Below are 24,629 nucleotides of genomic sequence, written 5' to 3'. Positions count from 1 at the left end.
CAAGGGGGGGGTTGGGGGGGGGGCGCGGGGAAGGGGAAAGAAATTAAGTAATTAGAGGTTGTAAGTGTACAGTGAGAACTATATGTTTAAATGGAGGTGACTAGCAAAGCTTGTGTGTTTTTGTTTTGTTTTGTTTTGTTTTTTCCTTTATGGATGCTGGAGCCACAAGGTCTACCGTAATTCCTTTAAAATCAGTTCTGGATATGAAAGTGAGGGAAGGATCTCACAGTTATGATGTCACAAGTCTGTAATTTCATTTTGCAATTAGTCCGGTCATGCTAACTGAAGTTTTTCAGGCTCATAAATTTAGCGGTGTTCATGATTAACAACTGGAATTTGTGTTAAAATACATCAAATACATAAATACCCAAAATTCCTCTGTGACTGCCTTTGCTGAGAGTGAAGATATACCTACTGAAGCAGATGACATAATTCTTATATGTTGGGTAAGCTGGAAAATAATAATGACTGAAAATGGGTAATGTTTTTCAACTAACAGGACTTAAAATATGAAGTTTTGTCTTTAGGAATCCATCCTTTAAAGGCGGTTTCAACCTGGTTGCTAATAGAGTCTTGGGTCAGTTGGTAGCAGTAGAGATGGAAAAATGCCCACCTCCAGTTTGGCTTCTGAGCCTCTGCTGGGACTATGGTAATGTTAACTACAAGTACTCAAAGGGTATGTGATAATTTTAAAATTCTCACTATAGGAGGCTGAATACAAGCTGATATTCTCCAGAAAGAGTATTAGCAGCACTGAGAAACAATGGATAACATCAACTTTTAAGAAAAGGGCTTGTTTTTTGGATGATTAAAATAATTTTAGAGGTCATTATTTGTCTTAATACTGTTACCAAACAAACATGAAATCTTCATCTCTAGATAAGCTTTGTATTAATCTTCTGTACTATTCTTAGTATACAGCTTTCAGTCACAAAATAGAACTTAAACCAAAAATAATAGCCATAATGAAAAGAATATATATGTTCAGAAATTGGGCAGTGTGCTGACAGTGAAGCAGTTTGGTATCTGGTATCTTTACATCTAGTACTGTTGGCAAAAAAAATTCTGCAAAAGCTAAATTTTTTGAATTTGAGTCTAAAACATGCAGACTTGCAATAGAGGATCTCCTTGCTTTTGGAGTGCATGGTATTGGAGGCGGATTGTTCTTCACACAAAGAATCTGTGAAGGTAGCGGAGACATACTTTACCTGTAAGGTGCAAAACCAGTTTAATTCATTATCTCTTCTCTTGTGCTCTCAAACTTGAAGGCAGTTTAGGTGTCAAGAGAAAAGGCTGAATTTCTCAGAGGTTTTCTTCGCTTTCAGCTTGGCATTCTTGAAAATGTGTATTCAAATGAAGCAGGACTAAGATGAGGTCTAGTTACTGTTAATAATACAATAAAAAGTACCAAGTTCCAGTTACATACAAGTGTTTGCTTAAATCTGTATTAAAGCAATCTCTTCTGCTTTTCTTCCTTAATTGTTTCAATGAAGGCAGATGTCAGTTACTTTTTGAAACTCTCAGTATAAATGGTTCAAATCTTTCAAAGGTTTGCTCTAATAGTTGCGGAAGAAGGTTGCCAAAGTACAAAAGAAATTGTGAAATGCATTTTTTAGTAATTGGTGTAATGTGCTTTAAATTTAGTCTGTGAAGTCTACCTAGCAGAAAACCTCCTGGTATTAGGAAAAACTGTTGGTGTTAGTACAGTCACAAACTAGAAAAATGAAGACAGACTTAATTTAGCATTTACCTTTTGACTTGCAATAGTTTATATAGGTCTACTGAAATGATTCGTAGCATTGGCAGAATTACCAATTGCAAACTCTGTGTTACAGTGCCTTAATTATAGTTAACCGTGAAGTTCCAAGTGGAACAGGCTTCGTCAACACTGAAAAATTTTAAAACCCCAGTTGTTGTTTTTTTTAATACCCTTCCAGGGATGTTATTGGTGCAGGTGGAGTAAAAACCCGAACTTGCAGGTTGTAGGTTATCCTTTGTACTTTCTGAAAAGATCAACTGTAGGTTGCTGTTAACTCAATCCTGATGTATTGAACTATTAGTGGCTGCCATACTTTGAAGCCTACTTACTACATTAGAGATAGCCTGCTGTTAGCTTAGGGTCCAAATCCAGCCTTTAAGACAGAATTTTTTGTTTTGTTTCTGACCTTTTGTAATGCCTAAGTGTAGTCAATACTTGCCTTTGTTTTGGGATTTTTCTCTGGATTGCTGAGTAATAGATGCATAGATGCAAAGTCAACTCAGATCCTGCAAGGTCTGTTGGCTTGCGGTTATTACTGTGCATCCAAACCAGCAGCGTTACCAGCTCCCAGCTGGACTGGGGAAGCAGTACAGCTGCTGCTCTCAAGCTCCGTGCAGAATTACCATTGCCACCAACAGCTGGTTCTGTACTGGGCAGACCTCTGTGCTGCAGTACCACTCTGGTCCTCTGTAGCTGCTGCACAGTGCTGGGTCTGTCTCAGAGATGCTGCTTTTTGTAGAGCTGCTCTGGCTCTGTTTTCACTGGTCTTCCCAGTCTGCTTTTGCTTTTTTGCAAGGGTGAGGGGAAGTGAGAGGGGCTGCTCAGAGGAGAGCTGTGCTGGGCCCCTGCTGTACCTGCATTTCCCAGGGTGGTTCCAATGCTGGGGAGCTGGTGTGGGGCTGGTGCTGCACCTGGGCTGGCTATCCCTGGAAAGATGGAGGTTGTGAGGTACCTCTGTAGCTCCTTGGCTTTATGAGCAGTGGTCTTGGGCTGATGGTACTTGAGTGGGTGCCAGGCTTTCTTGCAGGGGACAGTGTGTACACTGTAGCTCAGCCTGCCTTTATCCTAGATAATGAGACTGTCTCTGTGTATTGATTCAGTCTGCAAACAGTGAGCTGTGCAAAAGTGGGTCCCACATTTAGAGTTATCTACGCTTAGAGAATACAGCTGCTGTAACTTCTTTCCTCTCTGGAGAAAAAAATAAAACCACAACAGCCCAAACTTTGTCTTTTGGTATTTCTTCTTCATCCCGATAGGCAGAACAAAAAGGAGTAATATTTCTTTAATGGCAGAGCATAACATTCATTCCCATAGCTCAGTGGTGTGGAATATGTATTTTAGCACATCTCCAATTAAACTGATATGCTCTTAGTATACTCAAACTAAAACTTAAAAACCCCCACAAAACAAACAAACAACAAACCCAAAAGAACAGTGGAGACAAATGCTTTGACTTCTAGTGAAGTGTGTCTTAGTCCAGGGTTTGTCTCATAGGCAAAGTTCTGTTTAAATGAAAGTTTTTGTGGGATCTGGAGTACTGCTATGTCAAAATTTTGTATAACTGCCCCCCTCCCATATAGTTTGTGATTCAGATTAGGATACAGGTATTGAGCTAGCTGCGCCTTTGCCCTTTGCCTGTGCCAAGCACACCCCAAGTGTTCACCTTCATGAAATTCCCTATCAGGATAATAAGGTACAGAGTTCCCTCTTCATCTAAGGTAAGGACTCTGATACCTTATAAAGTATGTGGGTTTATCTAGGAGGTTCAAGTGTGTTTGGGCAGGTGTCATTAATGAACTTAGCAAGTAATAGTACTGAAATTTTTGTCTTGATAGAGGAATGTTTATGAAGAAGTACTTAGAGGAAAAAAAAAAGAATTAGACAATGTGTGTTAGCTTATATAAAGGCTTACCACGCCAAATGGTGAGCTCGTTCAGCCTAGAGGTATTAGGGAGCAGTCACCTGGTATCTCAGGCTGGGTGTCCCCCTTGCCCTCACCACCTTAGCAGCTCTTTTTTTTTTTTTTTTTTTTAAAAAAAAAAAGGGAGAAAGGTGGCAGCTTTAAAATGCAACCAATCGCATCTCTGTCATGCAGACATCTACTCCTGTCTCCACATTTAACTTCTTGTTCAGATGAGGCTTGTGTTGAGTCTGTTTTCCTCATTTTGTTTCTTTCCTAGGGGCACAATTTTGTACTAAACCAATGTAGTCTAACTGCAAATCTTTTACTAGTTCAACCTATTTTATAGTTACAATTTAGATGCAATACAGTTTCTTTTGGTGACCATCTATGGTAAAAGCTTATACAAAGTAGACCTAAACCAGCAAACCCATATTTTGGTTGAACAACAGCTTATGCTGTAAATCGCACCCTATATTTTTTTTTATTAAACTTAAAATGTTGGATCCTCCTCATATACCTTGGCAAATTATTCCAGTGGCTAAAAGTAAGCCACAAATATTAGTCTAGTATCAAATGCCAGCTACTTGATCTAGCAGGAAAAAAGCAAAAGATGAAAAGAAGTTTGAAGTCTTTGTCATGTAGATTATGATCTAGTTGCTTAATTTTCTGTTATATATTTCAGAAGTCATTTAGCCTGAGTAGAAGAACTCAGTTTTCAGGTATGTGTGGGAGTGGGATGAGGACCTGATACTACAAAGCTTTTCTTGAAATGTGGGCACCCAACCTGCAGGCAATACTTCAGCGATAAGTGTGAAGGAGACATGATGAGTGGACTGCCGATGGCGCTTCCCCTGCCTACGCATTCTGAGGTCATTTCTTCTGTCTCTTGCAGCATCAAGTATTCGCCTAGCCCTCACATTCTTACTGGCATAACTAGGATCCGGGATAGTCCTTATGATGGAAGTTTAGGATATATTCCTTTTTGTGTATGCATGATCTTATACTTGTCATAACTCATATTGAGATAAATTCACTGTGAGAAGGAATCCGTAACCATAACTAGTCCTTTTTTATTACCTGTGAATTTGTCAGTTTCTTCATATTGGCAGATTTTAGAGTCATAGAATCATTTAGATTGGAAAAGACCTTTAAGATAATCAAGTCCAACTGTTAACCCAGGACTGCCAAGTCCATCACTAAACCATGTTGCTAAGCACGGCATCTGCGCATCTTTTAAATACTTCCAGGGATAGTGGTTCCACTGCTTCCCTGGGCAGCCTGTTCCAACTCTTGACCACCCTTTCAGTGAAATTTTTCCTAATATTCAATCTAAACCTCCCCTGACTCAACTTGAGGCTGTTTCCTCTTGTCCTGTCACTTGTTATTTGGGAGAAGAGACCTGCCCCCACCTGCCTACAGCCTCCTTTCAGGTAGTTGCAGAGAGCTATAAGGTGTCTCCTGAGGCTCCTTTTCTCCAGGCTAAACAACCCCAGTTCCCTCAGCTGCTCCTCACAAGACTTGTGCTCCAGACCCTTCACCAGCTCTGTTGCCCTTCTCTGGACACGCTCCAGCACCTCAATGTCCCTCTTGCAGTGAGGGGCCCAAAACTCAACACAGTGTTCGAGGTGCAGCCCCACCAGTGCCCAGTACAGGGGGACAATCACTACCCTTGCCCTGCTGGCCATGCTGCTTTGGACACAAGCCAGGATGCTGTTGGGTTCTCGGCCACCTGGGCACACTGCTGGCCCACGTTCAGCCGGCCGTCAGCCAGCACCCCCAGGCACTTTCCAGCCGCTCTGCCCCCAGCCCGTAGCGCTGTGTGGGGCTGCTGTGACCCACGTGCAGGACCTGGCACTGAGCCTTGTTGAACCTGGTACAACCGGCCTCGGCCCACGGGTCCAGCCTGTCCGGATGCCCCTGCAGAGCCTGCCTGCCCTCCAGCAGGTCAACACTCCCCCCAGCTCGGTGTCGCCTGCAAACTGGCTGAGGGTGCACTCGATCCCCTCGTCCAGATCGTCGATAAAGATACTAAACAGAGCTGGCCCCAGCACTGAGCCCTGGGGAGCACCACTTGTGACCGGGCACCAGCTGGGTGTAACTCCATCCACCACCACTCCCTGGGCCCGGCCGTCCAGCAGCTTTTTACCCAGCGCAGAGTGCACCCACCCAAGCCGTGAGCAGCCAGTGTCTCCAGGGAAAGCTGTGGGAGATGGTGCCAAAGGCTTTACTAAGGTCCAGGAAGGCACCATCCACAGCCTTTCCCTTGTACACTAGGTGGGTCATCTTGTAGAAGGAGATCATGTTAGTCAAGCAGGACAATACATAGGACGTTTTACTGTTATGTATTCTTTCCAAGCATAAATACAATACAAGCATTATTAAGCCTAATGCTAATCTTTGCTGGACACAAACAGAAATACCTTCTGTTCCTTTCCCTGGTGGACTCCCATTTACCCATCCATACAATTAATTGATCACAAAAGTATATGTTTAACCCACTTGAATTTAATGTTATGCAGCTAAATTTTATGAGGTTTATATGCCTTTATTTAACGCTGTGAAATCATGATAATAGAGGTTAGTTTGTGATAATGGTGATTCTTGTGGCGGAAGCTTGGAGCTTATGAAGGAAATCGTGAGATTGCACTTCTTTATTTGTTAAATATTTGTATTATGGAGGTCTGGAGACTTCTGAGTAGAGAGAAAAGAAAGATTTTGTTACTGTATTACTGTATGATCAGATTAATTTTCAGATTAGTAGTGTAGGAAACCATGCATTACAAATGAGCTTAGAAGACACTTACTTTATTTGCTGAATAGCTAGTATGGCCATCACAAGAGCTCCCAAGGTGTGAAGCAAACATTAGAATCTGTGGAGTATTCCTTGTAGAAGCTTTTTATCTTCTGAACGTGAAGAGGATTTACAGTATAAAAAGCAGGATGTGAAATCAAATATTTCTACAGCGTGGTTATGGCTGAATTATGCAAGTCAAAACCTGTTCTTTCCTTTCTACAAGATATGAACTGATTTATATGTATTCTAAATAGTGCATAGGAAATGCTTCAAATTAATCTATTTTAAGTTGTTTAGATGAACCTCTTTTAAAGTGGCTCTCAGGAAGATGGAGTTTAGTATTGTATTATGCTCTTTTTCCAAAGAAGTTGAAAAACCTCTTGTACTTCACTGCTTTTTTTTAGTTTGGTGTGAAATGCTGTCCAAACTTTTGGAAATAAATCCAGAAACAGCAAACCAGAGTCTTTAAAATAATACTTGGTTCCATACACCTGAAAGCAGTTTATGAAAAATGTTGTTAGAAACCTCAGATGGCACCCTTCAATTTAAAGGAATCGTAAAATGAGTCATTCTTTAAAAAAAATTAAAAAAAATCTATAGTGGTTTTTGTCCAGTAATAGGAAAAGGGATTGACTTTGGATATAAAATGCTGACCTTTATTGCATTTGCATTAGGCAGAATTATTAACATTGTATTGTAGAGGCTGTGGCACATTTTTGGCAAGCTGATGCATTCCTCCCTTTCTCTGTTGCTTCCACTCAAGAGCTTTTGTCTTTCTCCATTTGCCTTTTGAAGAGAGAAATGCGGTGTACATGAAGACCTCTGAAACGGTAACTTGAGTTTGGATTTGACGTAAAGCTAAATTGTTACCATAAATTCAGGCTACAGAAATAAGCAAAATGTAAGAGCTCTGTTTTCTTATTTAAATAAAACCAAATATAGTTAAACTGTAGAATCAGGCAGTAGGAAATTAACTGCCCAGACTTTTGTAACTAATACCTGGCAGAGCTGAGAAACATCTACTGTGTAAGTTAATTGTGCTGCTCCATGTATGTTTGTCTACCATCTTTTCTGCACTGAGAGAAGACTATTATGAAAGATGACAGTGAGTTGAATAAATATAAGAAAAAACCCCAACTTGTTGTAGCAACACAAGAAGTGTATGGTAGTATGATGCAAACTGCCGTCATGCTCTATTTTTAGCAATTATGAACTTGGTCTGTGATTTTACACAGAAATCTTAGTCTCTATTGAATGAGTTTGTGTGGAAGAGCAGCGGAACCTATAATGTTTTTTAGTATGGTAAGAACTTACATTTTCATTATCAAACCTATTGGATACCCATGTAACATAGCTGAAAATTGTTATGTGCCACGAGCTAATACTTTGAAGGATTCTTTTAAGCCTGTCATATGCAAAACCCCATTAGCAAGGTTCAAAGGTGGCTCCACGCCCTGCATGCACAGAAGATCTTTTATGATCAGTCTTGGAATGCTATATGTGTGGTTGTTTCTAAAACAAACAGATAATAACTCTTCCCCTCTGCCTCTGTCTGTGTATAGACACAGATGAATTTAAAAGCTTGATAATTCAAGCTGCTTTTTATTTATTTTCTTTATTGACATAAAAAAGTGTAAAAAGTTAAGTTCTCCTTTAAATGGATATTGAAGTAGTTTAAGACTAATATTTAAGAAAGCAAGTTTTTTTATAAAGCTAGTAATACTTAACTTTAAAGATATTGCCCTATGATGTGTTGTATCTAAGGCTGAAGAATTATGACCCTGAGATGAGAGAAATGGAGATGGAGGGGGAAAGCTGAATTTTCACGGCCAAGAATATCTAAAAATGGGGCGTAAATAGTAGCACTGGTTTTCATTTTTATGCCCTTTTCAAATTTTATGCAATAATGTATTGGGTTTTCATGGCAAGGTTTTTGTAGCAGGGGGGCTACAGGGGTGGCTTCTGTGAGAAGATGCCAGAAGCTTCCCTTGTGTCCAATGGAACCAATGCCAGCTGGCTCCAAGACGGACTAAGCACTGGCCAAGGCCGAGCCCATCAGCAGTGGTGGTAGTGTCTCTGTGATAACATATTTAAGAAGGGGGGAAAAAACCTGCACAATTGCAGCTGGTGAGAGGAGTGAGAATATGTGGAACAGCTCTGCCAACACCATGGTCAGTGCAGGAGGGGCAGGAGGTGCTCCAAGCACTGGAGCAGATTCCCCTGCAGCCCGTGGTGAAGACCATGGTGATGCAGGCTGTCCCCCTCAGCCCATGGAGGGTAATGGCGGAGCCGATATCCACCTGCAGCCCGTGGAGGACCCCACCAGAGCCGGTGGATGCCCGAAGGAGGCTGTGACCTGTGGGAAGCCTGTGATGGAGCAGACTCCTGGCAGGCCCTGTGCCTCGTGCAGAGAGGAGCCCGCGCTGGGGCAGGTGGGCTGGCAGGGCTTGTGACCCAGTGGGGGACCCACGCTGGAGCAGTCGGTTCCTGAAGGGACTGCACCCCATGGGAGGGACCCACGCTGGAGCAGTTTGTGAAGAACTGTAGCCCATGGGAAGGACTCATGCTGGAGAAGTTCATGAAGAACTGTCTCCCGTGGGAGGGACACCGTGCTGGAGCAGGGAAGAGTGTGAGGAGTCCTCCCCTGAGGAGGAAGTAACTGTGTCACCTGTCCCCCTGAGCCACTGCGGGAGAGGTGGTGGAGAAAATCAGGAGTGAAGTTAAGCTTGGGAAGAAGGATTGGGTGAGTGGGAAGGTGTTTTTAATATTTGGGTTTGTTTCTATTTATCCTACTCTGATTTGATTGGTACCCAAGTCGAACCTGTTTTGCCTCTGACAAAGTAATTTGGTAGTGATCTCGTCCTTATCTCGACCCATGAGCTTTTCATTGCATTTTTTCTCTTCTCTGTCCAGCTGAGGAGGGGAGTGACAGAGCAGCCTTGGTGGGTACCTGGTGTCCAGCCAGGGCCAGCCCACCACATCCTTGTTTGGAGAAAACAGAAAATGTTCTGTGTGAAATATGGAAAGGTAGCCCACTTTTCTGAATGTTGCAGTTTCTCACCTTTTGTAAGGTGCTGTGGTTTTAAGGGAGGATAGAAAAATGCTCAAACAGTATCCTGTATGTCTTGGGGTCTATATGTACCACAGTAGCTTTGAATCTTAGAAACAGTTTCAAACTGAGTAAACTAGGGGCTTCTTTTTTAAAAAAAGATGTATTAAGGAAAATAAATCTTTGTTTCCATAGATTATATATATCTTCTTGGAGTAAGGTTTCTGGTTGTCACTGCACTCTTAGTGACTGGAAGTTCTCATCTGTAATGCCTTTACTATTTATAACTATTATCCGGAGTTACAAAATTTCTGAAAAAGCAGAATAGCTAATAATTCCATAATGGAAGACATCTGGCTACTTCCAGACAAAGCTTTTTCAAGTGATGGCAGATACTTAAAAACAAACAAACAAACAACAACAAAAAAAAAAGGCAAAGGGGGGAAGTGTCTAAGTATCTTCTCTAGGAGATTGTCATGAAAGTTCAGAGATACTTAAGAAGGTGGGATTTAGCTTTTCTAGTGAAGTGTTGCATCTGGATGGCTCTTGTTACTCTCAAAACTGCTGGCGAGGTCAGAAGTTTTCAAATATTCAGCTATCACACAAACCTTTCAGCTGTGTTAAGTTCAAATCCTTTGTGATATGCTGGCATTATGGCTTTTCTATCTCATCTGTCATCTTAGTGTATACTGGCTAACCACTGTTGCTGTTTTCTGCCCTTCACATATTCAGAAAGGAAAACTACAGACCACTTGAAATACTTTAATCTGTACAGTCACTGGGTTCTTCATACTCATTTTAGTAAACCTGAGTTAAGGGGGAGTAATGCTTTTCTTTTGCCCGTGTGGGCAAACCAGTTTTTCTTGTTCAGTGGTAACCAGTATAATATAAAATACGTGTATTTGTGTTGTAGTTTCTTTATTTCATTTGTAATCTAGTATTTTGAGGTGATTGTTTTCCTGTGCTGCGTGTATTGATCTTGACATTTCAAACTGTAAAACTGTAATTCAACTAGCAATGTGCTTTGGGAAAGCTAGCAGAAAAATCCATTATTCAGTGCCTGAAGACCTTTTATTTTGTTTTTTCCTCTTTATGAATGTGTACTGCTGGTTGTTTTCTCATCAGTTGCGCACAGAAGTCACAGTATACTTCTGTGCAACTTAATGCAGACAGGTGACCTGGTGGAGACTTAAATTGTAGTATTTAGTAGCATTGTCATGGTCTTACTGATATTTCTGAAAACAGAATGTCCTTAAGCAAGTCCTTTTGAGAAATTTGGCTTAGAGTTTACTGTTAGTGCTTAGGGAAGCTGTGATGAACTTGTTGCTGACTTTCATATTGAAGACTGACCTATGATATTTCTAGCCCTGGAAGGAAACTCATTATTAAGGATATGTTTCCTCTCCTTATGTACAGTGAAATCTGTAAGACAGAATAAGAAACTATTGGCAGGGTCTTCAGCTCTTGAGTTCAATTTGGGGCATACTGTAATTAAAAACAAGTAGCAGGAAAACCATTCCCCACAATAAAGGTATGATTATTTTTTTATACATATATAATTCCAGGCTCATGTAGCATGAACAGGATATATTGTACAACAAATTTTATGTTTTAGTTGATGATTGTTAACAGTGGCCATTAAATAGAGTGAGATCTGGTAACTAATACAGACACTTTCTTTGGGAAAAAGAACTAATACTATGCAATGGCCTATAGCACAGAAATTATCATTTATACTAGTTAGCCTATGAAATGGCCTATAGCACAGAAATTATCATTTATACTAGTTAGTCTAAGTTTCTTAAGTTTTGTAAAATAAATTCCATTCCTGTAGAAGTCAAAGTAGTAAAGCACAACAAGTGGAGTTGTCTGATGAGCCATGTCTGACTTGTGGATCACCAGTAAGAATGTGTCTACTTTGCTGTGCTGAAGCTTTTTTCTGAACGCATGTTTTGCTGAGAAACTACATACTGTGACTGTTAAATTGTGTATCTGCTAGTTACTGAATGCTACCAGTTTCTGAACAAAAATAGTTACTTTAAAAACTAACAATAAAAATGCTTCCTGTCAGTCAGTGAGACTTTCCTTGGATGTGTGCAGAAAGAACTTGAGGAGGTACAAAGCAGTCTCTGCTTTCTATGCTCAGATGCCACTTTAGACATAAATGCCGAGTGGTGTGACCCACAGCAGTGTTTCAAGTCAGGCTTTCAAATACTTGGTCAGAATTGTGTTGATAAGGGCACAGTTTTGGGTGTGCTGGCCTTTAGAGAGGCTTGAGATATCACAGGTCTTGCACTAATACCTGAATTTTCACTTCTTGCATTGAGAATACAGTTTTGCTTTTTGAGTGCATGGAAGTTAATGGTAACTAGTACATTAATACAATTTAAGTAAACAATACTAATTTTTGTAGAACCTTATTTTTCTACTTTACTGCTTGTTTTGGTACCTCTTCCATGGAGTTTTGAATCTGATAGGTTAAAAAACATTGGTTTGTGCAGCTATGATGTATTTTCACTAGTAAAAATACTGTCTCTGGCAGATCTTTGTATTCACTACTACGCTTAAACAGACACTAAAAAAAACCTCACTGACTTGTTTCTGAAGGTACCACTCCCAACATTTCTTCAGCTGCAATTCTACTTTTATTGATCTGCTTGTGGAGATTATTAAAGTAGATGAAACAGCTGCATGCTGGCTGTTTAATTTTTAGTGTGGTTTGGGGTCAAACAAAAATAGCAGTACTTATGTTGGAAAGAAGGAGCACTGTGCCAAACTGATTATACTTGTAAATGCACTAGAGTTTTACCTAGAGCACTGGGCCAAAATGGGTGCTTGTTTTGGAATAGACTTAATTAAAGTTTTGTTCAAAGGTTTTTTTTGTAAACCTGTTAAATCAGTTTGGGAGCCACTGATTTGTAGGGAACTGGCTAAGGATGTACTGTTGCTTTCATCTTCTCTCTCTCTTTCTCCCCCCCCCTCCTGCCTTCCCCTGTTTCTACAGTTGTTCAGGCTCCTTGTGCCTTAAACAGTTGCCCTATGTCACACAGAGTGGCTGGGGTGCCTCCAGCTGGAGAGGACTGTCTGACAGAAGAGCAAGAGCATGGCACAATGTATACCTACGTACAGGAGGAAGAGGAGTAGTAGGAAAGGAACATTCCAATTGTGTTAATACGTGAAAGCCATGTACACTTGTGAGCTTGAGGGACAGAAGATACTCGTATGGAGTCCTATAGCCACTTCTTGTTATTCTCAGAATTAGTTTCTTATATATGATGCTTCTTATCAGCCTCTGTCAGATGCTTTCTGAAAATCCAAATATGTTTTTCATCTTTAAACAACTCAGTTAAATGTAGTTGACAAGAATGCTGATGGACAGCTAAAGTATATCTGGATTTCTACAAAACTGGGGTTTGTTTGTCCCACTTACGAGGTTTGAAATAACTTAATATTTTAAGACAGGCTAAAGTTTGGGAATACATTGGTTTTTATAAGTGTGAAAATAATCTCACTTTAATCTGTCTTGACAGATGTCAAATTGTTAATACCAGCTATTCTATGCTTCTCTGGAGCTTTCACTGCTGCGGTTTGTTTGGGATACTTTGTTTAAACCAGCTTATCACCCTGAAGTATGGCTTGGAACTAACTCTCAGAACTGCTGCTAGCACCCTTTAAATGTGACTGCAACATTTACTATCCTGTGGCGTAAAAGGTGGCTTCAGTGGGTGCATGTTAGGAACTTGGTCATTTGCTGTGTGTGGTCAGAGCTCTTTAACGCATACTATCCAGACCTATTGAGTTGTTTACATTATTTGTTCTAAGATTTCACCTCTTGACATATGTATGACAGTGCTGTGCCCTAGAAATGCAGGGCAGGCTGTAAGGTATGGGTAGATGCTTAAGATGAAAGAGCTGTATGTTCTAGGTGCATAATTTCAGTTTCCTGAAAGCAACAATTCACTTTCATCACAGTTATAAACAGGGAAGTTGTGCTACTGGTGAGGAGACAGCTGTCTCGCTACCTAATCACGTTCATTCCAGTGCATCTCACATATCTATCTGGCTCTCTATTTTTGACTGCAGGAGCAAACTTAACCATCATTAGCATGATACTTGTGTTGTAAGGTTAAGCAGGGTAGAGAGACAATTTGGAGCTAATTCTAACCAGTTGGTTAAGGCTTCCTTGATTTGTTTGTATTATATCAAAATGGTTAAGTTAGAACATGCGCAATAAGAAGTTTTTCAAGAATTGCCTTTTCCCTTATTTTGTACTTTTTTGAATCTGAACTTAACAGCACCTCCTGCTTGTGCATGTGTGAGCAGTGACAGTAAAGGAATGTAGAAAAGATGTGACTGGGAGTGGCTTTAGACATCAGTTTTCAGGTAAGTGTTCAGGGACATGAAAGGCAAGAAGAAGGGCTTCTGCAACTATATCAGCAGCCAAAGGAAGACTAGGGAAAACACAGAAAAACCTGAGGTACATGGTGCCTTTTTTGCCTTGGTCTTTATTGGTAAGATTTGCCTTCTGGAGTCCCAGGCCTTGGAGACTAGTGGAAAAGTCTGGAGCAATGAAGACTTAGCCTTGGTAGAGAAGGACGAATTAAGGGAACCTGTAAACAAATTTGCTATAAGGAAGTCTGTGGGACCTGACAGAATACACCTATGAGCGTTGAGGGAGCTGTTGTCACAGCAAAGCCACTCTCAATTATTTTTGAAAGATTGTGACAATAGAAGATGATTCCTGAGGACTGGCAGAAAGCAAATGTCACTCTTGCCTTCAAAAAGGGCAAGAGGGTCTGGGGATTTACAGACTGATCTGCCTTACCTTGATTCCTGTGAAAATGATGGAGCAAATTCTCCTGTGAAGCTATTTCCAAACATATGAAGGACAAGAATGTGATCAGTAATAGTCATCTTAGACTTACGAAGGGGAAGTCATGCTTGACCAACTTGTGAGCCTTCTGTGACAAAATGACTAGGTTGGTAGATGAGGGAAGAGCAGTTGATACTGTTTGACTTCAGCAGTGGTTTTGCCATTTAACGCCCTTACTAACAATCTAGATGATGGAGTACAGGCTGGATAAGTAGAGCGAGGTGGATCGCAAACTGGCTGAAATGCTGGGCTTGAGGGGTTGTGAATGGTGGCACAAAGTCCAGCTGGAGGCCAGTTACTATTGGTGTACCCTAGGGGCTGATTGTATGGCCTGGACTGTTTAATGTCTTCTTTAATGACCTGAACGGTGGGACAGAGTACACCCTCAGCAAGTTTGCAGATGATACAAAATTGGGAGGAGTGGATGACACGACTGCAGTTGTGCCTCCGTTCAGAGGGACTTTGACAGGCTGAAGAAATGGACTGACGGGAATCTCATATTCGGAAAGGTTCAACAAGCAAATCTGCTACCAGAGTGTCTGCATTCCAGCACCATCAACCCTGTACTTCACTGTTTGTAGCGCTGCCGGCTGTTGGCAGACTGCTTATACTTAGGCTTGAGTAGCATACTGTTGTTCAAGCATGGTGATTAGACTAAAAATATGCAAAAGTGTTTGGAGAGAACTATCAAAGTCCTAGAGAAGAATGTGATAGCAAAGCTATAACATTTATTGTAAGGGTACTTGAAGTGTTGAGGAGGTGATTTTCACAGCTCTGGACCATTATTGAAATGTTACTTGATGTCACAGTTCAGTGAAGCAAGGAATGTGGAAGTGGTTTTAATCACAGCTCATGTAATGATTTGCCCCTTGAAAGCTTACAGGGTTGCTACTGTCGGGCCCTCTGTTGCTGAACCCATGGCCCATTATGCTAGGTACAGCCAGCCCTGCTGCCACAAGTTGCATGCAATTTGTAAGTTATGTATTCATGAAAATGCAGCATCCTGTCCAGCTGTCTTTCAGTCTTCAGAAATAGTGTTGCCACTTCATGTTGTTTGCTTAAGCACATCTTTCCCAAGATTTCCGATGTTCGTATAGTATTGGTTCTTATCTTTAGAAATGTTTTTAGCTGGAGTTACTGGTTGCACAAAAGGTGAATTGTGAAGAGTCAAAGCTTTTCAAGAGGAGTGCTAGGAATAGACTCCTTAACTTGTCTGTGTTTATGGGTAACCGAAATAACTTTAACAGAACTATTGGGGTGTATGTTAAGCATCTTGTATGTAGCAGCGTAAAGCATTTGATACAAGAAATTGGAGTCCAAAAGAAGGACTTGAAGATGATGACCTGGATTGATTGTCATGCCCAAAGTTGCACAGCAAATTGGGGTTGTGTGAACTCTGGAAGGTTTTCATAAACCTTATTAAGAAAAATTCTAATGTGACTACACTTGCTTGAAGGAGTGAAAAGCAACAGTTTTGTAGCATCAGTGCTGTGTCCGATCTTGAAAGTAAGTAATAGTTCATAAGCTTCAGGAGAAAAACTTGGAATAGCTATATGCTACAAATGATGCTTTTTTCTGCTAAAAAGTCCAATGTATGAATTTTTGTTCAGGGTTTTTATGTTTGTCTGTTTTACTACATCTTTATCATGGCTTGAGACTGTGACATCCTTCCATGGCTTTGTTCTTTCATGAATGCTGCTGTATGATTGAAAAAGCCATCACGAGCTTCTAAATTGTAGGTAGTGTCCAGAATGGAGATACTCAACGACTTAGTTAAGTCAAAAAGAAAAAAAAACTAAACAAACCCAAAAGACTTGATTAATGTGATTATACAAAGAAAAATTTTAACTTCATGCCACTAATGCTTGACACCGATGTTCATCTATACACATACCACCTTCACAGGTTTCTGTGTTTATCTTTTTACTTATGTAGATTTGGCAGATCTGGCACAGCTAAGAGTGGATTTTATTAGTGCATCACTGATAGATGTCCATGTGTATTAATTTAGATCATGAAGTTGCACAAGTATCATGACTTTGTATGAGAAGACAGGAGGCAGGATGGTTGGCTGGTTTGACAAAAAAAAATAATAAAAAATTTCTCCTGGTGTACTGAGCGTAGAAATACTGTTCCATATGCTCTATGGATTCCATGGTACTCTTTTATAACCACATTTAAAGAAGCACTCTCAAGTTTATTTATAAATCAAACTTCTGAAGACTTATATTTGCTGCAGCATTTTCCGTTGACAAATATACCTAAGTGCCTATGCATCATCACACTGCAATCAGTTGCAATGAGTTTGGCAATTGCTTTGATGATCCTTGTTGGAATGAATATATCAATGGAACAAGGTTCCTGTTTTAATCCTAATAATGCAAGCTGGAATGTGTGTTGTCTGCTGGATTGTTATTTGAAGTGGATGCCAGAAATTCTTTTGATAAAATCAGTGATAATCATTATGGCAATTTAAGAAGACACCAACTCCATCGCAGAAATTCATAGGAAACAAAATCTGGAAAATTTGATCCAACGTGACACTGCATGTTGGCCCTGGAATACCTCTCATTTACCCCAGATGTGTGTACCCAAATTCTAGAAGCCTGTCTGCCAATGTGACCTTAGTTTTAGTTCTTGTCTGTGAAATCAGAATTTTGAGGTGCTCTTGGCAGAGAATTGATAAGAAAAATATTTATACATTTGCAGCTGTGTGGTTCTTCCTCATGTATTTACTTGATTCCAGATGTCTAGATCCAAGCAGGAATTAAACGGGGTTGGTTTGTTTGTTTGTTTTTTTTAAAGGGGTGGTAGTCAGTCAGCTCCCTGATGCATGCAGTACAGTGACTGCTGTGTAGTTTGCTGAAGATTCTGAAGTGGCAATACATTTCTCATTTAAAATAGGGCTAATTATGGCACAGTGTAGTATGTGAACCATAGCATTACAAGCAGGCAAGCAGTCCAGGAGGTTACAAAAATTCAGCCAAGTTTTTTTGATAAACTTTGCTCCATCTGAAATTGGACCTCAAGAGCTAAAGTTTGCACTTAGCTTAAATTGCACTGATCAAGATCTGAACCCTAAAAATGCAGTGAAAGCAAAATAGTTTTGTAACAACTCTTTGAAGAAGTGACTTTTTTGCTGCAAGTTTGTACAAAGCCCAATTAGCTGCTCTTAATATAGCTATGCATTCTAAAAATTTGTTTATGGATCTTTTGCATCTACTAACATGTTTTGTTGCGATTTAAAAGAGCATTTGGTCATTTTAGTGATACTTTTAGTTCCTGAAAAACAGAGATTTCAATCTTGATTTGCTTTATAGGAAAGGATGTATATATATTATAAGGAATGTAACTGGAATCTGTAAATCTCGACATCTGGTTTATTCAGCCTGGATTATGTGATTTGCTTTGCCATTGTGTAAAAAGTACAGTACGTGAGTGTTCTTCACTGTTTGAAATAGGGTTTAATATACGCAAGCTCAAATTCGACTCTTTGACTTGGCTTTGTGTTTTGCTGTTTTTTGATTGCACATTTCTCGTTGCTATTTTATAAAATGACGTTCTGTCTCAAAAATTCTTAGCTATGTATTTTTTCTAATGTATTAAGAGCTTGAACTAGAAAAAATATTAACTGTATGAGATCTCATCTGCCAGCTGTTTTTCTTCCCTATCTCAGTTTCAAATGTAAACTGATTGCTGACACTTGGTAACTGAAATAAATACGAAAGCAAGCTCCTCCAACTGTCTCACTCCAGTAAACATTTTTAAGGTTTTACAGCACTAAACCAAATCTCACTGAGTGAAGCTTTTGTATAGTTTTCCATTAGATATTTTACCTAAAAAAAAGATTGAAATAATGTTGCTTATTTGGTCAGTGCTCTCTATTTACATAAACTGCAAGAAGAATGCAGAGATCAGTGCTCCATCTTGGGAGAAATGGTAACTAAATATAAAGGTCTAATAATGAAAACACAGTAAACCCACATTTGAAGTAGTCATTCAATTAGTCTGGGCCAATCTTTTTGTTAATTGTGTACTTGAGAAGTTAAGACTTTTTGACCAGTAAAGCAAAAATTTTACTTAGAAGAGAAACTGGTAAAATATTACCAGTTCATTTAAGAGCCCTGCAGTTTATTATTGACCTAAACAGATTGTTCTGTAAGGACTTGGTGTCAGTATTAAGAAACAGGGAAAATGAGCCTGATCAAAACACTTGTTGACCTTGTTCCTTATGTCATGGGCATCTCCTCACAGGTTTGGGGATGTAGTCCTAAAAAAGTAAAAAGCCACAAAAGCAGTAAACATCCCATTTCCTAAACAGATGAATACAGTTTCTGTAGTGAAAAGGTCTGGACTATATTCTGATAAATTCCAAATATCTGTGTTGGAAGAAATAGCAAATAAATATTGTTCTGCTAAACTAATTTCAGGAAACATGTAACTTCAAAACAGAATGGATGTAACAAATGAAAACTTTCACACGAGACCGTCACATACAGAGTTTAACAAATACATTGTTCCTAGTTCCCTGCATCTGCAGAAGTAGACATGTTCACCAGGATTTCTGAAGTGGACGAGACTTGGTTAGAAAAGCCTCGATGTTCTTAGACAATACTTTTTTTTGGAAGCAGAAATAGGTAACTAGCAAAACTGTACTTGTTATTGTAATCTCCAAATTTACACGCTTGTTGCTGCTTTCCTGAGAGGATGTTTTGGAGGACAGTGTGTCCCTCGCTTGAGGTCAAGGCAGGGTAGGGAATAGATCTTCATCCTTAAGAACTGGAGCCATTTTAAACAATGATGCACCTTTGATATGTGATTGTCTGCAGAGAAGAGGGGTATCAGCTACAACACTTCCTCATATTGTTGTGTACTCAGAAACACGTCACTGTGAAAGTCTTAAAATCTTTACAAAGTCCATGTTGTAAACTGGAGTGTGTGCAAAGCTGTAATTTATGAAAGCTCAATTTCCTGAAGACCTTTGTACTAACCAGTTTAAAACTCTACCCTTACTTTGCAGATACAGGGTATCAGATTGTTTTACTCATTGTGACACAGCTGTTTTAAACATAGCAAGATAAATGTTGAGGGCGATTTTTTTATGGTTTTTGTTTGGTTGGTTTTTTTCCCCTTTTTTCTTTTTTCCCCTCCCAATATAGACTCCCATATAGACTGACTAGTAAACAACTTTATAGCAGAATTAGAGGGCTGGGTTGATGGGGATTTTTTGGTTTGTTCTTAAAGCTGTGGTTTTTGCTGGAAGTCTCCTTGTGGAACCTTCTGTGGAGCAACTCCCTTCTGCCCTTCTGGGGTTGTGAGTTGGTGTTAGGTGAGCAGTGCTTCTGAATTACTTGGATTGCTGCTGCTCATTATATAGGTTTCCCAATTTGAAGGAGTAGGACTAGTTTAATTTCAGTGGCATAGATGTAACATTTGAAGAACTGCTTGACACAGGGAATGAAGGAGGTGTCATGCCAGCTAATGAAGACTGGGCTTATTTGCTCACTGTCCTGCACACTAAATTCTGAACCAACAGTTAAATGTGTTTTCCCAGGTGTAGCATGCTTATGGGGGTGCTGGTTTAGAATATCTCTCCTGAAATTGTTCTCCAAAAAACCTGAATCTCATTCTACTGATGACCTGTAACATGCTTTCAGATGAGTGCAAAGGAGCTGTCTTTGTAAATCAAAATGAAATTATGAAGAGGTGTGTGTTGTGTTGTGGTGGTGGTTTTTTCCCCCTAAGATCTGAATGTAAATCTGATCTGTGATTACAACTAAAAGAGCTGTCAGAAAATGTAATCCAGTGGTTTGATAAGTGGTATTAGCTCTTCTGGGAGGAGGGGTGTGAATGAATATCAATTTTCAGAAGAGGTTTGATTTTTCATGCTTTAAAAAGAAAAGAGAAAAAAAAGTTGCTGTATTCAGTCAGTAGACTCTACTGACCAGAATGTCCTTTGAAACAGAATCATTGTTGATACAAAGCTGTAGACTTGCTCCAAGTTAGAAATTTTAGTTGCCTATACTTGCTCGGAATTTAGGATTTAATTGTGGCTGACTTGCAGAAAGCCACATGCCAACTTAAGCTAAATATGGAGAATTCTAATAGAAAAATGATACAGTAATTAATAGCACCTAGCAATTTCATCAGGAATTATCATTACTTTGTAATTTGAAGTAAACTAGACATAATTTTGGTGCACTAGTGGCAGCTGTAAAGCAAATTTTTTCCCTTTAAAGGGGAAAAACTAGCTGGGCAAAGGATAGGAGAGGAAATCATGGGAGGCAGGGTGGGGTAGGCTGTTTGGATTAGATTTAATATTCACAACATAATGTGTGTTGACTACTGTGATGAAATCTTTCTATTAGTACCTTCAGGAAGATGGGGAGGAGGGGATTAGAGCTGTGACTTTCCTACTGAGAGTCTTTAATTTTGGTTTCTACAGAAATCAAGAGGACAATTGTCCACTCCTGAGCTTTCCTGAATATAAATGTGATGTTGCCTTTCACTTGCTCAGTTGATACTGTGGGTTAGTTTTAGTGTGGGGTTTTGGTTTGTGTGTTGGGTTTTTTTTTTTTGTTTGTTTTGTTTTAGCTGGGAAGTGCTTACTTTCCTCTGCCATTTTTAATGGAATGGAAAATGGAGATGAAGAGGCATGAATTCTCCTTGAGGCTGGGTGGTTTGCAGAGAGGTGATTTCATCTGCCTTTCCTTTGTGTGGGTTGCTGAGGGCTGAAATCGGTTGGGGCAACAGGGCAGTCCACCGGAGAAGCTGTGATGGAAGGGCAGAGCGGAGCACCACTGGGCTCTTAGAAGACCTCTGTCCTCACTGGAGATACAAAGTACATACAGTTCTGGTCCAAGTTCTTCTTTGACCCATAATCCCAAGCATAGTAGTGATTTGGATCAATTGAATTCAGGAAGCATTTTTGTGTGTGGATGAACAGAGTGAGATAAGACTGTGTAAGAGGCCAGTGTTATTCTGCAGCGAAACTTTACAAGTTCATCGAGCTGAAAGTCTAGCTCTAACTTAGGTTTTGCTGTTACTGTTAGGACTTGATTTTGTGCTTTGATTGCCTGAAGTCTGGTGGGAAGGTGTGCTTTTTTGTTGTTTGATGTTGGTACCCCCCCACCCCCACCCCGCCATGTTTGCCTATAAGATATTTTGCTATGAGTGAATGTGTTTGAAGTATAATATTTGTTATATGTTTAAATAGTAATTGATGTTGGGGGTGGGTATTTCCTGATACTTAATGATGGTTTAGAAGAGTTAGTCATCATTGGCCAGGAAATACCAACTCCAGTTTAATAGAGTTCAGTTATCTAAAAGATATTTCAATGTCCATCTGAATGCGGTATGTTGTCTGAGACATTGTGTTCATAATGTCATCTTGTTTAGGTGTTTACTTGTAGAATTAATTATAGAGTAAGTAGTGGTATGTTGGTTCTGTGTGCTATAAATATGTTGTTTTGGAGTCACTGCCTCTGCTGCCTTGAGTTTTGGGAAGTGGTTGGAAGATATTGTCTAAAACTCAAATTCTGTAACTGTAAAAATTTCTTTTGGATTCTCAAATTAAAGAATATTTCCGACTCTTCCCCCCCCCCCCCCCCCCCAGTAACCACAATTGCAGTTTATGTAAATTCTACAGTAAACATCAGTTGAAGATTAAACCTGCATCTTTTCAGGTTGATTAGATTCCCTTCCACTTTCCAAATTGAAGTGATGATTTTGTGAATACCTAGGAAGCATTTTTTTTCCCTCAAGAGTCTTACAAATTGATTTATTCCCCAGTGATGTTTACATTAACCTGTGTTCTTTGGTTTACAGATTGACTTGGTGCATGTATGTACTTTTTACATCTTGTTGACAGGAAGTTAAAGCATTGACTTTAGAGAAAAGTGGTGTTTTATTCTCTCCCCTTCCCACTCCACAAGCTTTATACAAATTGGAGGAGGGTCTTCTTTTGCTTATTATACTCTTTCCTACCAAAGCAAAAAGCAATTTAGGTTTGTGTTGGATTTTCACAGAAGCTTGTCAAACCTTTTTTCAAGGTGAATTACTAATTTTTTGATAGGGTTAAGCAGATGCCGTGATAAACTTTAGATCACTATTTAAAAGATCTTGAGAGATAAAATACCAGTAAGGCTGAGTAATGTTTCCTTTTTAATCCCATTCATCCTGCTTAGCTCAGTTTAGATAAAGGTGTGCCGCCTCCTTGTAGGAAAGGGTGCAGATGTGATAAAGCCTTTTGTACCAGCCAGTAAACTGAACTGGTCAAATAAACTAGATGTGGAGTGTACAGTAGGTTGTACATAATGATCTTAATAGCATTGGTTATGTAAAAACAAAACCCCCGAATTGCTGATGGTCTCCTACACAGTAAGTTGTGGTATCTTGTTACTGTACAGCTTGTGCATTTTTTCTATGCTGTTTTTTCAATATTGAGAACTCTCTCAAGGGCCTGAAATTCCAGGTCTCCTCATGTAACAGTATTTGGAAGCACTTTCCCTGTTTTTGTATGTGGGTGTAAATTCATGATGATGTTACTCTTCTGTGGTTAGGTAGTCAGAATTTGGAACCTGTGAAATCATTTTCCAAGTTTAAAGAAAAGAAAAAGGGCATGTATTTTCAAAAATTCATTGTTAAGTGTTAAGATTGGAGTCTGAATCTTTATCTTAAAATGAGATTGAGGTATTGAATGTAAAGCTTCTTAGAAAAGATGAGATTTGATACAGTTACAAGGCAAAATCACTTGTTATAGCTATACTGTTCTACTGATTGGAGGCTGCTTAATGCCTTAATGTGAGAAGAGTAGTAGTAATCCAAAGAAGTGCTCTTCCCCAATAATTGCATGTGCAATTGAAAAGGGATGGGATATTTTACAGAAAATAACTGGAAAGATATATATATATTATAGTGAATTTTTTTCGTCATGCAACGGTGTGTTTAGTAAGGGTGGTACATCTTAGGAGATAGCAGCAGTATGTTACTTCCTACAGTAACAGAACTGCCATCTGGGAATCCTCACTCTTCTGCTTTCTTTGGTGAAGCAGGCTCTTTGCAGCTGGGTACTTTGTAATTTTCATATGGATATTTAGTCCCCACTCTGCTAGGACATGTGCATCTTATTGATCTCTCTAAACCCAGTAACAGCTCACACAGGGTTCATAACAGTCATGCAGGGTTCTACTCCTGTGCTTTTAATCCAGTGTACAAGCATTAGCTTGTACTTGGCATGATAGCATAAGTTAAGTTTACTTAAGAAAAAGACAAAAATGCAGAGGCTGGTGTATACCAATATCAGACAACTCTGTTAGTTATAGCCAGATACTGTTTTTTGTTTTCTGACATACAAATACTTTTTTTTTTTTTCTTTAATTTGCAGACCCATTTTCCAGAGATACTTAGTCCAGGTATTTGCTCCAGTCTTTCCTCTCTGGGTAACCCATGTTGACTGGATATTTGTGGGGAGTTGAGGGAGGATGAAAACCACGAGTGACTTTTGTAATTCAAGCCTTGAAGTGAGGAATTCTGGCAATGTCTTCCTGTCTGTCTCAATCTCTCTTCTGTTTCTTGGCTTCTTTCCTTCTCAGGACAAGTGAATTTTTCCAGCTGTAATCTTGTAAAAGTGTATATTGGGACTTACTGTGTAATTGTAGGCTTCTGTGCTTCCATTAAGTATTACACTCTTTTGGAACAATCTGAAACTTCCTGCTGTCTAGGCTTGTAACTGTCTTATTAGTACACCTAGAGATCCTTTCTTCTGCACAGTTTTTATAGGTGTGTGCTGAAGATTAAAGTAACTATCAGTCATATGACAAATTTGGATGCCACAGGTGTGTGGTGGATTCATGCATAACATTTGGTTCAAGTTACAGAACTAAACATACGATGCAGTTTGCATACATGAGAGCCAATTTAAGATGTTTCACTTTGGACTTTACAATACTCCTTGCCAGCTTTTTTTGCAAGTTTTCTTAGATTATCAGTGAGCACAGCTGGAGCTGGCTAATCCTTGTACGCACCTTGAAGATGCAGAGGGAAATGAGGCATCTCCTGTAGAGAGCAAAGAACTTGCGGTGGACTGTCTCACTGATGCAATTGCTCAGGCTTTGCAGAAAAGGCATGGTGGCATTGAAGGTCTTGCTTAAGTTGGCCCTAAGAAGAGGACTGTTATTGCCTGCTAAAACCCACTGGTTTTCATTTTCTGTCACAGAAGGATGGACTTTGTGAGCACATTAACTGCAGTAC

The 24,629-nt window shown here is 39.6% G+C and overlaps 1 protein-coding gene across 4 annotated transcripts in view; it reads left to right on the top strand.

Annotated features, from left to right (window-relative positions):
• The window catches only part of NUMB (NUMB endocytic adaptor protein), a 96,112-nt gene that overhangs the window by 15,544 nt on the left and 55,939 nt on the right, over positions 1 to 24,629 (top strand). The gene's annotated exons all lie outside the window — the stretch shown is intronic.

Source organism: Falco punctatus (genome assembly GCF_963210335.1).
Source record: "Falco punctatus genome assembly, chromosome: 7".
NCBI classification, from domain to species: Eukaryota; Metazoa; Chordata; class Aves; order Falconiformes; family Falconidae; genus Falco; species Falco punctatus.
This window is presented reverse-complemented; position numbering and strand designations above follow the sequence as displayed.